The 15,339-nt window shown below is 43.2% G+C and overlaps 1 long non-coding RNA gene across 1 annotated transcript in view; it reads left to right on the top strand.

Moving 5' to 3' along the window:
* LOC141102638 (uncharacterized) overlaps positions 1 to 13,277 on the top strand; it is a 35,517-nt gene extending 22,240 nt beyond the window's left edge. Inside the window, exons 2-3 of the long non-coding RNA XR_012235178.1 lie at positions 9,852 to 9,974; positions 11,541 to 13,277. This is a non-coding gene — a long non-coding RNA (uncharacterized lncRNA). The remainder of the gene's footprint in view (positions 1 to 9,851; positions 9,975 to 11,540) is intronic.
* Positions 13,278 to 15,339: the final 2,062 nt, after the last annotated feature.

Here is a 15,339-nt window from a genome sequence, read left to right as displayed (position 1 = left end):
AGGACCTGTCACCTCCTATTACTGTCACATGGGATGTTTACATTCATTATAGACCCCAGATCCCTCCATAAAGAGGACCTGTCACCACGTATTACTGTCACATGGGATGTTTACATTCATTATAGACCTCAGATCTCTCCATAAAGAGGACCTGTCACTGTCTATTACTGTCACATGGGATGTTTACTTTCATTATAGACCCCAGATCTCTCCATAAAGAGGACCTGTCACCTCCTATTACTGTCACATGGGATGTTTACATTCATTATAGACCCCAGATCTCTCCATAAAGAGGACCCGTCACCCCCTATTACTGTCACATGGAATGTTTACTTTCATTATAGACCCCAGATCTCTCCATAAAGAGGACCTGTCACCTCCTATTACTGTCACATGGGATGTTTACATTCATTATAGACCCCACTCTCCATAAAGAGGACCTGTCACTGTCTATTACTGTCACATGGGATGTTTACATTCATTATAGACCCCAGATCTCTCCATAAAGAGGACCTGTCACCGTCTATTACTGTCACATGGGATGTTTACATTCATTATAGACCCCAGATCTCTCCATAAAGAGGACCTGTCACTGTCTATTACTGTCACATGGGATGTTTACATTCATTATAGACCCCAGATCTCTCCATAAAGAGGACCTGTCACCGTCTATTACTGTCACATGGGATGTTTACATTCATTATAGACCCCAGATCTCTCCATAAAGAGGACCTGTCACTGTCTATTACTGTCACATGGGATGTTTACATTCATTATAGACCCCAGATCTCTCCATAAAGAGGACCTGTCACCTCCTATAACTGTCACATGGGATGTTTACATTCATTATAGACCCCACTCTCCATAAAGAGGACCTGTCACTGTCTATTACTGTCACATGGGATGTTTACATTCATTATAGACCCCAGATCTCTCCATAAAGAGGACCTGTCACCGCCTATTACTGTCACATGGGATGTTTACATTCATTATAGACCCCAGATCTCTCCATAAAGAGGACCTGTCACCACCTATTACTGTCACATGGGATGTTTACATTCATTATAGACCCCAGATCTCTCCATAAAGAGGACCTGTCACCGTCTATTACTGTCACATGGGATGTTTACATTCATTATAGACCCCAGATCTCTCCATAAAGAGGACCTGTCACCTCCTATAACTGTCACATGGGATGTTTACATTCATTATAGACCCCAGATCTCTCCATAAAGAGGACCTGTCACCTCCTATTACTGTCACATGGGATGTTTACATTTATTATAGACCCCAGATCTCTCCATAAAGAGGACCTGTCACCTCCTATTACTGTCACATGGGATGTTTACATTCATTATAGACCCCAGATCTCTCCATAAAGAGGACCTGTCACCTCCTATTACTGTCACATGGGATGTTTACATTCATTATAGACCCCAGATCTCTCCATAAAGAGGACCTGTCACCATCTATTACTGTCACATGGGATGTTTACATTCATTATAGACCCCAGATCTCTCCATAAAGAGGACCTGTCACCTCCTATTACTGTCACATGGGATGTTTACATTCATTATAGACCCCAAATCTCTCCATAAAGAGGACCTGTCACCTCCTATTACTGTCACATGGGATGTTTACATTCATTATAGACCCCAGATCTCTCCATAAAGAGGACCTGTCACCTCCTATTACTGTCACATGGGATGTTTACATTCATTATAGACCCCAGATCTCTCCATAAAGAGGACCTGTCACCTCCTATTACTGTCACATGGGATGTTTCATTTCATTATAGACCCCAGATCTCTCCATAAAGAGGACCTGTCACCTCCTATTACTGTCACATGGGATGTTTACATTCATTATAGACCCCAGATCTCTCCATAAAGAGGACCTGTCACCGTCTATTACTGTCACATGGGATGTTTACATTCATTATAGACCCCAGATCTCTCCATAAAGAGGACCTGTCACTGTCTATTACTGTCACATGGCATGTTTACATTCATTATAGACCCCAGATCTCTCCATAAAGAGGACCTGTCACCACCTATTACTGTCACATGGGATGTTTACATTCATTATAGACCCCAGATCTCTCCATAAAGAGGACCTGTCACCATCTATTACTGTCACATGGGATGTTTACATTCATTATAGACCCCAGATCTCTCCATAAAGAGAACCTGTCACCGTCATTACTGTCACATGGGATGTTTACATTCATTATAGACCCCAGATCTCTCCATAAAGATGACCTGTCACCACCTATTACTGTCACATGGGATGTTTACATTCATTATAGACCCCAGATCTCTCCATAAAGAGGACCTGTCACTGTCTATTACTGTCACATGGGATGTTTACATTCATTATAGACCCCAGATCTCTCCATAAAGAGGGCCTGTCACCTCCTATTACTGTCACATGGGATGTTTACATTCATTATAGACCCCACTCTCCATAAAGAGGACCTGTCACTGTCTATTACTGTCACATGGGATGTTTACATTCATTATAGACCCCAGATCTCTCCATAAAGAGGACCTGTCACCGTCTATTACTGTCACATGGGATGTTTACATTCATTATAGACCCCAGATCTCTCCATAAAGAGGACCTGTCACTGTCTATTACTGTCACATGGGATGTTTACATTCATTATAGACCCCAGATCTCTCCATAAAGAGGACCTGTCACCGTCTATTACTGTCACATGGGATGTTTACATTCATTATAGACCCCAGATCTCTCCATAAAGAGGACCTGTCACCGTCTATTACTGTCACATGGGATGTTTACATTCATTATAGACCCCAGATCTCTCCATAAAGAGGACCTGTCACCTCCTATAACTGTCACATGGGATGTTTACATTCATTATAGACCCCACTCTCCATAAAGAGGACCTGTCACTGTCTATTACTGTCACATGGGATGTTTACATTCATTATAGACCCCAGATCTCTCCATAAAGAGGACCTGTCACCGTCTATTACTGTCACATGGGATGTTTACATTCATTATAGACCCCAGATCTCTCCATAAAGAGGACCTGTCACTGTCTATTACTGTCACATGGGATGTTTACATTCATTATAGACCCCAGATCTCTCCATAAAGAGGACCTGTCACCGTCTATTACTGTCACATGGGATGTTTACATTCATTATAGACCCCAGATCTCTCCATAAAGAGGACCTGTCACCTCCTATTACTGTCACATGGGATGTTTACATTCATTATAGACCCCAGATCTCTCCATAAAGAGGACCTGTCACTGTCTATTACTGTCACATGGGATGTTTACATTCATTATAGACCCCAGATCTCTCCATAAAGAGGACCTGTCACCTCCTATTACTGTCACATGGGATGTTTACATTCATTATAGACCCCAGATCTCTCCATAAAGAGGACCTGTCACTGTCTATTACTGTCACATGGGATGTTTACATTCATTATAGACCCCAGATCTCTCCATAAAGAGGACCTGTCACCGTCTATTACTGTCACATGGGATGTTTACATTCATTATAGACCCCAGATCTCTCCATAAAGAGGACCTGTCACTGTCTATTACTGTCACATGGGATGTTTACATTCATTATAGACCCCAGATCTCTCCATAAAGAGGACCTGTCACCCCCTATTACTGTCACATGGGATGTTTACATTCATTATAGACCCCAGATCTCTCCATAAAGAGGACCTGTCACCATCTATTACTGTCACATGGGATGTTTACATTCATTATAGACCCCAGATCTCTCCATAAAGAGGACCTGTCACCATCTATTACTGTCACATGGGATGTTTACATTCATTATAGATCCCAGATCTCTCCATAAAGAGGACCTGTCACCTCCTATTACTGTCACATGGGATGTTTCATTTCATTATAGACCCCAGATCTCTCCATAAAGAGGACCTGTCACTGTCTATTACTGTCACATGGGATGTTTACATTCATTATAGACCCCAGATCTCTCCATAAAGAGGACCTGTCACCTCCTATTACTGTCACATGGGATGTTTACATTCATTATAGACCCCAGATCTCTCCATAAAGAGGACCTGTCACTGTCTATTACTGTCACATGGGATGTTTACATTCATTATAGACCCCAGATCTCTCCATAAAGAGGACCTGTCACCGCCTATTACTGTCACATGGGATGTTTACATTCATTATAGACCCCGGATCTCTCCATAAAGAGGACCTGTCACCTCCTATTACTGTCACATGGGATGTTTACATTCATTATAGACCCCAGATCTCTCCATAAAGAGGACCTGTCACCTCCTATTACTGTCACATGGGATGTTTACATTCATTATAGACCCCAGATCCCTCCATAAAGAGGACCTGTCACCACCTATTACTGTCACATGGGATGTTTACATTCATTATAGACCTCAGATCTCTCCATAAAGAGGACCTGTCACTGTCTATTACTGTCACATGGGATGTTTACTTTCATTATAGACCCCAGATCTCTCCATAAAGAGGACCTGTCACCTCCTATTACTGTCACATGGGATGTTTACATTCATTATAGACCCCAGATCTCTCCATAAAGAGGACCTGTCACTGTCTATTACTGTCACATGGGATGTTTACATTTATTATAGACCCCAGATCTCTCCATAAAGAGGACCTGTCACCTCCTATTACTGTCACATGGGATGTTTACATTCATTATAGACCCCAGATCTCTCCATAAAGAGGACCCGTCACCCCCTATTACTGTCACATGGAATGTTTACTTTCATTATAGACCCCAGATCTCTCCATAAAGAGGACCTGTCACCTCCTATTACTGTCACATGGGATGTTTACATTCATTATAGACCCCACTCTCCATAAAGAGGACCTGTCACTGTCTATTACTGTCACATGGGATGTTTACATTCATTATAGACCCCAGATCTCTCCATAAAGAGGACCTGTCACTGTCTATTACTGTCACATGGGATGTTTACATTCATTATAGACCCCAGATCTCTCCATAAAGAGGACCTGTCACCGTCTATTACTGTCACATGGGATGTTTACATTCATTATAGACCCCAGATCTCTCCATAAAGAGGACCTGTCACCGTCTATTACTGTCACATGGGATGTTTACATTCATTATAGACCCCAGATCTCTCCATAAAGAGGACCTGTCACCTCCTATAACTGTCACATGGGATGTTTACATTCATTATAGACCCCACTCTCCATAAAGAGGACCTGTCACTGTCTATTACTGTCACATGGGATGTTTACATTCATTATAGACCCCAGATCTCTCCATAAAGAGGACCTGTCACCGTCTATTACTGTCACATGGGATTTTTACATTCATTATAGACCCCAGATCTCTCCATAAAGAGGACCTGTCACTGTCTATTACTGTCACATGGGATGTTTACATTCATTATAGACCCCAGATCTCTCCATAAAGAGGACCTGTCACCGTCTATTACTGTCACATGGGATGTTTACATTCATTATAGACCCCAGATCTCTCCATAAAGAGGACCTGTCACCTCCTATTACTGTCACATGGGATGTTTACATTCATTATAGACCCCAGATCTCTCCATAAAGAGGACCTGTCACTGTCTATTACTGTCACATGGGATGTTTACATTCATTATAGACCCCAGATCTCTCCATAAAGAGGACCTGTCACCTCCTATTACTGTCACATGGGATGTTTACATTCATTATAGACCCCAGATCTCTCCATAAAGAGGACCTGTCACTGTCTATTACTGTCACATGGGATGTTTACATTCATTATAGACCCCAGATCTCTCCATAAAGAGGACCTGTCACCGTCTATTACTGTCACATGGGATGTTTACATTCATTATAGACCCCAGATCTCTCCATAAAGAGGACCTGTCACTGTCTATTACTGTCACATGGGATGTTTACATTCATTATAGACCCCAGATCTCTCCATAAAGAGGACCTGTCACCCCCTATTACTGTCACATGGGATGTTTACATTCATTATAGACCCCAGATCTCTCCATAAAGAGGACCTGTCACCATCTATTACTGTCACATGGGATGTTTACATTCATTATAGACCCCAGATCTCTCCATAAAGAGGACCTGTCACCATCTATTACTGTCACATGGGATGTTTACATTCATTATAGATCCCAGATCTCTCCATAAAGAGGACCTGTCACCTCCTATTACTGTCACATGGGATGTTTCATTTCATTATAGACCCCAGATCTCTCCATAAAGAGGACCTGTCACTGTCTATTACTGTCACATGGGATGTTTACATTCATTATAGACCCCAGATCTCTCCATAAAGAGGACCTGTCACCTCCTATTACTGTCACATGGGATGTTTACATTCATTATAGACCCCAGATCTCTCCATAAAGAGGACCTGTCACTGTCTATTACTGTCACATGGGATGTTTACATTCATTATAGACCCCAGATCTCTCCATAAAGAGGACCTGTCACCGCCTATTACTGTCACATGGGATGTTTACATTCATTATAGACCCCGGATCTCTCCATAAAGAGGACCTGTCACCTCCTATTACTGTCACATGGGATGTTTACATTCATTATAGACCCCAGATCTCTCCATAAAGAGGACCTGTCACCTCCTATTACTGTCACATGGGATGTTTACATTCATTATAGACCCCAGATCCCTCCATAAAGAGGACCTGTCACCACCTATTACTGTCACATGGGATGTTTACATTCATTATAGACCTCAGATCTCTCCATAAAGAGGACCTGTCACTGTCTATTACTGTCACATGGGATGTTTACTTTCATTATAGACCCCAGATCTCTCCATAAAGAGGACCTGTCACCTCCTATTACTGTCACATGGGATGTTTACATTCATTATAGACCCCAGATCTCTCCATAAAGAGGACCTGTCACTGTCTATTACTGTCACATGGGATGTTTACATTTATTATAGACCCCAGATCTCTCCATAAAGAGGACCTGTCACCTCCTATTACTGTCACATGGGATGTTTACATTCATTATAGACCCCAGATCTCTCCATAAAGAGGACCCGTCACCCCCTATTACTGTCACATGGAATGTTTACTTTCATTATAGACCCCAGATCTCTCCATAAAGAGGACCTGTCACCTCCTATTACTGTCACATGGGATGTTTACATTCATTATAGACCCCACTCTCCATAAAGAGGACCTGTCACTGTCTATTACTGTCACATGGGATGTTTACATTCATTATAGACCCCAGATCTCTCCATAAAGAGGACCTGTCACCTCCTATTACTGTCACATGGGATGTTTACATTCATTATAGACCCCAGATCTCTCCATAAAGAGGACCTGTCACCCCCTATTACTGTCACATGGAATGTTTACTTTCATTATAGACCCCAGATCTCTCCATAAAGAGGACCTGTCACCTCCTATTACTGTCACATGGGATGTTTACATTCATTATAGACCCCAGATCTCTCCATAAAGAGGACCTGTCACTGTCTATTACTGTCACATGGGATGTTTACATTCATTATAGACCCCAGATCTCTCCATAAAGAGGACCTGTCACCTCCTATTACTGTCACATGGGATGTTTACATTCATTATAGACCCCAGATCTCTCCATAAAGAGGACCTGTCACTGTCTATTACTGTCACATGGGATGTTTACATTCATTATAGACCCCAGATCTCTCCATAAAGAGGACCTGTCGCCGTCTATTACTGTCACATGGGATGTTTACATTCATTATAGACCCCAGATCTCTCCATAAAGAGGACCTGTCACTGTCTATTACTGTCACATGGGATGTTTACATTCATTATAGACCCCAGATCTCTCCATAAAGAGGACCTGTCACCCCCTATTACTGTCACATGGGATGTTTACATTCATTATAGACCCCAGATCTCTCCATAAAGAGGACCTGTCACCATCTATTACTGTCACATGGGATGTTTACATTCATTATAGACCCCAGATCTCTCCATAAAGAGGACCTGTCACCATCTATTACTGTCACATGGGATGTTTACATTCATTATAGATCCCAGATCTCTCCATAAAGAGGACCTGTCACCTCCTATTACTGTAACATGGGATGTTTCATTTCATTATAGACCCCAGATCTCTCCATAAAGAGGACCTGTCACCTCCTATTACTGTCACATGGGATGTTTACATTCATTATAGACCCCAGATCTCTCCATAAAGAGGACCTGTCACTGTCTATTACTGTCACATGGGATGTTTACATTCATTATAGACCCCAGATCTCTCCATAAAGAGGACCTGTCACCGCCTATTACTGTCACATGGGATGTTTACATTCATTATAGACCCCGGATCTCTCCATAAAGAGGACCTGTCACCTCCTATTACTGTCACATGGGATGTTTACATTCATTATAGACCCCAGATCTCTCCATAAAGAGGACCTGTCACCTCCTATTACTGTCACATGGGATGTTTACATTCATTATAGACCCCAGATCCCTCCATAAAGAGGACCTGTCACCACCTATTACTGTCACATGGGATGTTTACATTCATTATAGACCTCAGATCTCTCCATAAAGAGGACCTGTCACTGTCTATTACTGTCACATGGGATGTTTACTTTCATTATAGACCCCAGATCTCTCCATAAAGAGGACCTGTCACCTCCTATTACTGTCACATGGGATGTTTACATTCATTATAGACCCCAGATCTCTCCATAAAGAGGACCTGTCACTGTCTATTACTGTCACATGGGATGTTTACATTTATTATAGACCCCAGATCTCTCCATAAAGAGGACCTGTCACCTCCTATTACTGTCACATGGGATGTTTACATTCATTATAGACCCCAGATCTCTCCATAAAGAGGACCCGTCACCCCCTATTACTGTCACATGAGATGTTTACTTTCATTATAGACCCCAGATCTCTCCATAAAGAGGACCTGTCACCTCCTATTACTGTCACATGGGATGTTTACATTCATTATAGACCCCAGATCTCTCCATAAAGAGGACCTGTCACCTCCTATTACTGTCACATGGGATGTTTACTTTCATTATAGACCCCAGATCCCTCCATAAAGAGGACCTGTCACCTCCTATTACTGTCACAAGGGATGTTTACATTCCTTCTGTCAGCAATAAAAGTAATCAGATTTTTTTTTAAAGGGACAGTGTTAAATAAAAAAATAAAATTAAAAAAATGAAAATAAAAATGTAATAGTGACCCCCGTATATGTAAATGTTTTTTCAAATCACACATGTGAGGTATCGCCGCGATCGTTGGAGTGAAAGCAATCATTCTAACACAGTTAAACATTCTTAAATGTCGCCCAGGGAGATTTTTAAGTACCATAGTTTGTCGCCATTCCACCAACGTGCACAATTTTAAAGCGTAAAATGTTAGGTATCTAATTACTCAGCATAACCTTCATTGTACATGGTGGGGGAGGGGGTGCGAGGATGGCAGCCATGCGCAGCTTAGAGAGGAGGATGTGGGGGGATCACACCACCCTGGACCTTGCTGGAATAAGTGAAGTATAGACAAGATATAATGAGCATTTAACCCTTGCAGTCTGTGTGTGTGGGGGAGGGGGATTTTTCTAATTCCTGAAGTTAGGATTTTAGCTTCGGGATGATCAGGCAATTTTATCCTGAGAAACAAAACGGACCTCAGATTTCAGCAAAATGAAACGAGCTTTTCAAAGTTCCTCTCTAAAGCCAAAAAATGTTCTATAGTCCTGGGCGGGGCTTGTGATGTCAGTGGATGAGAGGCAGTGTGATGTCAGTAGAAGAGGTGTGTCCTGATAATCTCTATATATCTTCTTCTAGGTGAGGCTCTGCGGTGCCGGCAGAGCGCCTGTACCGGGAGAGGAAGTTGCAGTACCAGAGTGCAGACCTGCTCAAGAAACGCCGACCATTGCTTCTCCCTGATAACCACCCTAGGATACAATGGTAAGTGTCTGCTAGATTCTCAGACCCGTCCTTAATAAACTTTCACTCTAGTCAACATATTATTAAAGTTTAATCTGCTCATATTTTGAATTCCCTGGTTCCCCCTCCCTCCTCATTAACATATTATCAAATACATATATGATCACTTAGGGAGGGGAGACTGGAGAAATGACTCCTCCTCCTTCTACAAAGTTACAATGTACAGTCTGATCACTGGGGGAGGGGAGACTGGGGAAATGACTCCTCCTCCTTCTACAAAGTTACAATGTACAGTCTGATCACTGGGGGAGGGGAGACTGAGGAAATGACTCCTCCTCCTTCTACAAAGTTACAATGTACAGTCTGATCACTGGGGGAGGGGAGACTGAGGAAATGCTTTCTTCTCCTTCTACAAAGTTACAATGTACTGTCTGATCACTGGGGGAGGGGAGACTGAGGAAATGCTTTCTTCTCCTTCTACAAAGTTACAATGTACTGTCTGATCACTGGGGGAGGGGAGACTGAGGAAATGCTTTCTTCTCCTTCTACAAAGTTACAATGTACTGTCTGATCACTGGGGGAGGGGAGACTGAGGAAATGCTTTCTTCTCCTTCTACAAAGTTACAATGTACTGTCTGATCACTGGGGGAGGGGAGACTGAGGAAATGCCTCCTCCTCCTTCTACAAAGTTACAATGTACAGTCTGATCACTGGGGGAGGGGAGACTTAGGAAATGCTTTCTCCTGCCTGCAGCAGACTGATGTTAGATGATGCTGGATGTCCTCCAGCCTAGGTAAAGTTACTGGCTGGAGACCAAGGATGAGGATGTAATGATAAAAGGTGGAACTCCTGGTAAATGATTCTGTTGCTGTATGTTGTGAAATATCGGAAACATGTAAAGAAACTGACAGTTCCACTTCCAGGACTGAAAGACGTCCTAACTGCCGTTTGTTCAGATAATAAGATTGGATAGAGTTGTATAGAGGCCCCGCCTCCTGACTGCTCACCTCTCTCTATGGTTCCTATATAACAATGACCACTTCACAACTCTGCCCCAAGCTACATCACTAATCTTGTCTCCAAATATCACCCAAATCGTCCTCTCCGCTCTTCTCAAGACCTCCTGCTTTCAAGCTCTCTCATCTCCTCCTCCCATGCTCGTCTCCAGGATTTCTCCAGAGCCTCTCCCATCCTCTGGAACTCGCTACCTCCATCTATCCGGCTAGCCCCTACTCTTGCTACCTTCAGGCAATCCCTGAAAACTCATCTCTTCAGGAAAGCCTATCACGTCTCCAACTAATCTCCTACCACTTCCACCAGCTCATTCCCCACAGTTACAACCTTTTGTACCACCTGCCCCACCCTATTAGATTGTAAGCTCTTCTGAGCAGGGCCCTCTTAATCCTATTGTATTGTATTATAACTGTACTGTCTCCCTTTTATATTGTAAAGCGCTGCGTAAACTGTTGGCGCTATATAAATCCTGAATAATAATAATAATAATAATAACTTCCTCTATCTGACTTTGTACATTTTAGCTGTGAAAAGTGTCAGTTCACCTTCATATTCATTTTTTCCCCTCATTAGTCTATCTGACCCGTGGATGCATTTCCGGTACCAACTGTGCGACCATGAAGGCCCACCAACCCAACACCAACTGCTGTTCTACAGATCTCTGTAACTGAAGCCTCATCAGAAGTCTATGACCCCACCATCCATCTCTTCAGCTTTCAGATGAGCCAAAAACATTGTCCTCACCTTCCTACAACTGCCCTTTGTAACCTTTATATTTTCTATATATTTCTATCAATGTTTTAATGTTGGACTGAAATGATGAACTCAACTTTTCAAAGCAAGGTCAATAAAGACATGGATGAGCGAGTTTGGGGTGGAGGAACTTGACTGGCCGGCACAGAGTCCTGACCTCAACCCGATAGAACACCTTTGGGATGAATTAGAGTGGAAGACTGCGAGCTAGACCTTCTCGTCCACGGAACAGGGATCTCTGCCTTCCCCTAGTACAAGCCCCTCCCACACAGTGAGTAAGCACATTTTAGGCACACATCTAACCCTAGATATTAACCCCTTCCCAGCCAGTGCCATTACTACAGTGACAGTGCATATTTTATAGCACTGATCCATGTATTAGTGTCGCTGGTCCCTCAAAAAAGTGTTAAAAGTGTCAGTTAGCTCCGGAAAAAAAACATATGTCAACACATGTCCAGAAGCTACACTCTCCCTCCGGGGGGAACCTGTGCAGCACACCTCGAGAATCGCGTCAATGTTTCGGAACTATTACGCAGCCCTTTACAATCTAGATTCAAATGCCTCTCATACAGAGATTGCACAGAAGCAGGCACGCGTTGAGGCCTATCGTTCCTCCTCTGGCTTCCCTAACTTGTAGGGGTACTCGGAAAAGGTTTGACTCCATTTGGGCTTCCAGGAAGAGACCACATCTTAGGGACGTTCTCAGTCAGGGGCGGACTGACAACTCATGGGGGCCCCGGGCAATAGGAGATTATGGGGCCCCCGGGCAATAGGAAAAGATTATGGGCCCCCCGGGCAATAGGAGAAGATTATGGGGCCCCCGGGCAATAGGAGAAGATTATGGGCCCCCCGGGCAATAGGAGATTATGGGGCCCCTGGGCAATATGAGGAGATTATGGGCCCCCCAGGCAATAGGAGATTATGGGGCCCCCGGGCAATAGGAGATTATGGGGCCCCCAGGCTATAGATTATGGGGCCACACAGTATACACACATACAGTATACACGCACAGACACACAATGTACACAAAAACACAGATTTTTACATACTATCCCTGGTTTTATTGAGGCTGGCAACCCTGATGGGGCCCGTTAGTGGCATGGGGCCCACGGGCAGTGCCCGAGTACCCGAATGGTCAGTCCGCCCCTGTTCTCAGTCTCATCCAGCTTGGACACTCCTTTGCTGGTTCTGACTGACTCCAAATTTAAACAACTAGTCTTGGTGAACCAAACCCCACCCCCCACCCCTGGGTGATAACCTTTGGTGTTGCTGTGTCCAATCAGTCATCGAACCAGATGTGAACATCGAGTTGTGTGAACAATAGTTTGATTCCATATTTTTCTCGTCATCTGTATAACGAATATGTAGTGAGTTCTATGTTGGTAACGATCTTGTTTGAAGTTTACCCAGTCGGGGGAGGGGTCGTGTCCACAGGGACCGAGTGTCCGGGACATAGAAGGACCTGACTGGTTTTATATAGTGATGACATACCCTGTTTCCCCGAAAATAAGACCTAGCGTGATTGTCGGTGATGGCTGCAATATAAGCCCTACCCCCCAAATAAGCCCTAGTTAAAGTCCTTGTAGGTCTTATTTTCAGGGTAGGGCTTATTTTCGGGGAAACAGGGTAGGGCTTATTTGGGGGGTAGGGCTTATATTGCAGCCATCACTGACAATCACACTAGGTCTTATTTTCGGCGAAAAAGGGTATCTCACTGTTTTACGACATTGTCTTCTAGAATTGTAGATAATAATGATGACTACTTTTCTCTTTTCTATGTTTTTAGCTTTTTTTGTGTTTTATTCCTGATTTGTACTGTTGAAAACGTTAAAATAAAGATTATATAAAAAAAAAATATTCAAAAAAGTGTCAGTTAGGAGTCCGATTTGTCTGCCGCAATGTCACAGTCCCGCTATAAATCGCTGATCGCATTACTAGTAAAAAAAATTAAAAATAAATAAATACAAATTCCGTAAATCTATCCCATAGTTTGTAGACGCTATACATTTTGCGCAAACCAATCAATATACGCTTACTGGGATTTTTTTACCAAAAAAGTATACATATTGGCCTAAACTGTTTTTTTTATTTTTTTTTTATTGGTTATGTTTTATAGCAGAAAGTAAAAAATATTGTTTTTTTGGGGGGGGGTTCAAAATTGACGGTCTTTTTTTGTTTATAGCGCAAAAAATAAAAACCACAGAGGTGATCAAATATCACCAAAAGAAATCTCTATTTGTGGGAAAAAAAAGATCATAAATTTAATTTGGGCATAGCGGTGCACGACCGCGCAACTGTCAGTTAAAGTAATGCAGTGCTGTATCACAAAAAATGGCCTGGTCATGAAGGAGGGTAAATCTTCCAGAGCTGAAGAGGTTAAATCATGTACACTAAAAATTGACTTGAGGACTGCCGTTGCGGAGGGAGTGGGGGAAGGATGGTGGTGGGAGGATGGTGGTGGAGATACTGTGGGGGACAGGGGGGGTGCCAATATGCATTTTCGCCTAAGTAGACAAAAACCCTTCCACCGGCCCTAAATATGGACGGAGATTTCCAGAACTGTTCTTGAAGATTTCCAATTTGTTTTATAAATTCAATGAAATCAGGAAAAATGTGAAAAAAAACTGCCACGGTGACAGACCACAACTCCTCCCTTCCCTCTCCAAAGTCATACCTTTCCTAGCTTGGCTCTATAACAAGTAACACAACTGTTACCCTTCCCCATGAACTTTGATGGTCTGGGTCTACCTAACATTTCCCAATATTACCAGGAAATTGCATTACAACATATCCTCAACTGGAGGTTTCACACCAGCTATAAACTGTGGGTGCAAATGGAGAAGGTTATATCAGGCCGGAATTTGTTGTACGCTCCATGGGTTCCAAAGGAAGGCAGGGGTCTCTCAGATTGGGTATCTCCCTTGACTGCCCATATTCTGAAGGCTTGGGATATAATGAACAGGGATTTCACCCTGGCTCCCCCAACCTCGTTGTTGGCCCCGGTGGTTGGCTTCTCTTGGCTCCCTCCCGGTGAGCTGCTGTCCTCTTTTGGAACCTGGGCGAGCAATGGCATTTACAGCTTGGCACGTTTTGTGCAAGGACATACTTTTGTTCCGCTTACCACCCTATGGGAACGCTGTGGCAAAGTCATACCTTTCCTAGCTTGGCTCTATAACAAGTAACACAACTGTTACCCTTCCGCATGAACTTTGATGGTCTGGGTCTACCTAACATTTCCCAATATTACCAGGAAATTGCATTACAACATATCCTCAACTGGAGGTTTCACACCAGCTATAAACTGTGGGTGCAAATGGAGAAGGTTATATCAGGCTGGAATCTGTCGTACACTCTGTGGGTTCCAATGGAGGGCAGGGGCCTCTCAGATTGGGTATCTCCGTTGACTGACCATATTCTGAAGGCTTGGGAGAGAATGAACAGGGATTTCACCCTGGCTCCCCCAACCTCGTTGTTGGCCTCGGTGGGTGGTTTCTCTTGGTTCTCTCCCGGTGAGCGGCTGTTCTCTCTTGGAACCTGGGCGAGCAACGGCATTTACAGCTTGGCACGTTTTTTCCACTGGACTTTTGTCTAATCAACCCACCTCCCTTCATCGAATGAT

Source organism: Aquarana catesbeiana, linkage group LG07, assembly GCF_042186555.1.
Source record: "Aquarana catesbeiana isolate 2022-GZ linkage group LG07, ASM4218655v1, whole genome shotgun sequence".
Classification (NCBI taxonomy): Eukaryota; Metazoa; Chordata; class Amphibia; order Anura; family Ranidae; genus Aquarana; species Aquarana catesbeiana.
The sequence above is the reverse complement of the archived record's forward strand: the minus strand, read 5'-3'. Positions and strand labels throughout refer to the sequence as shown.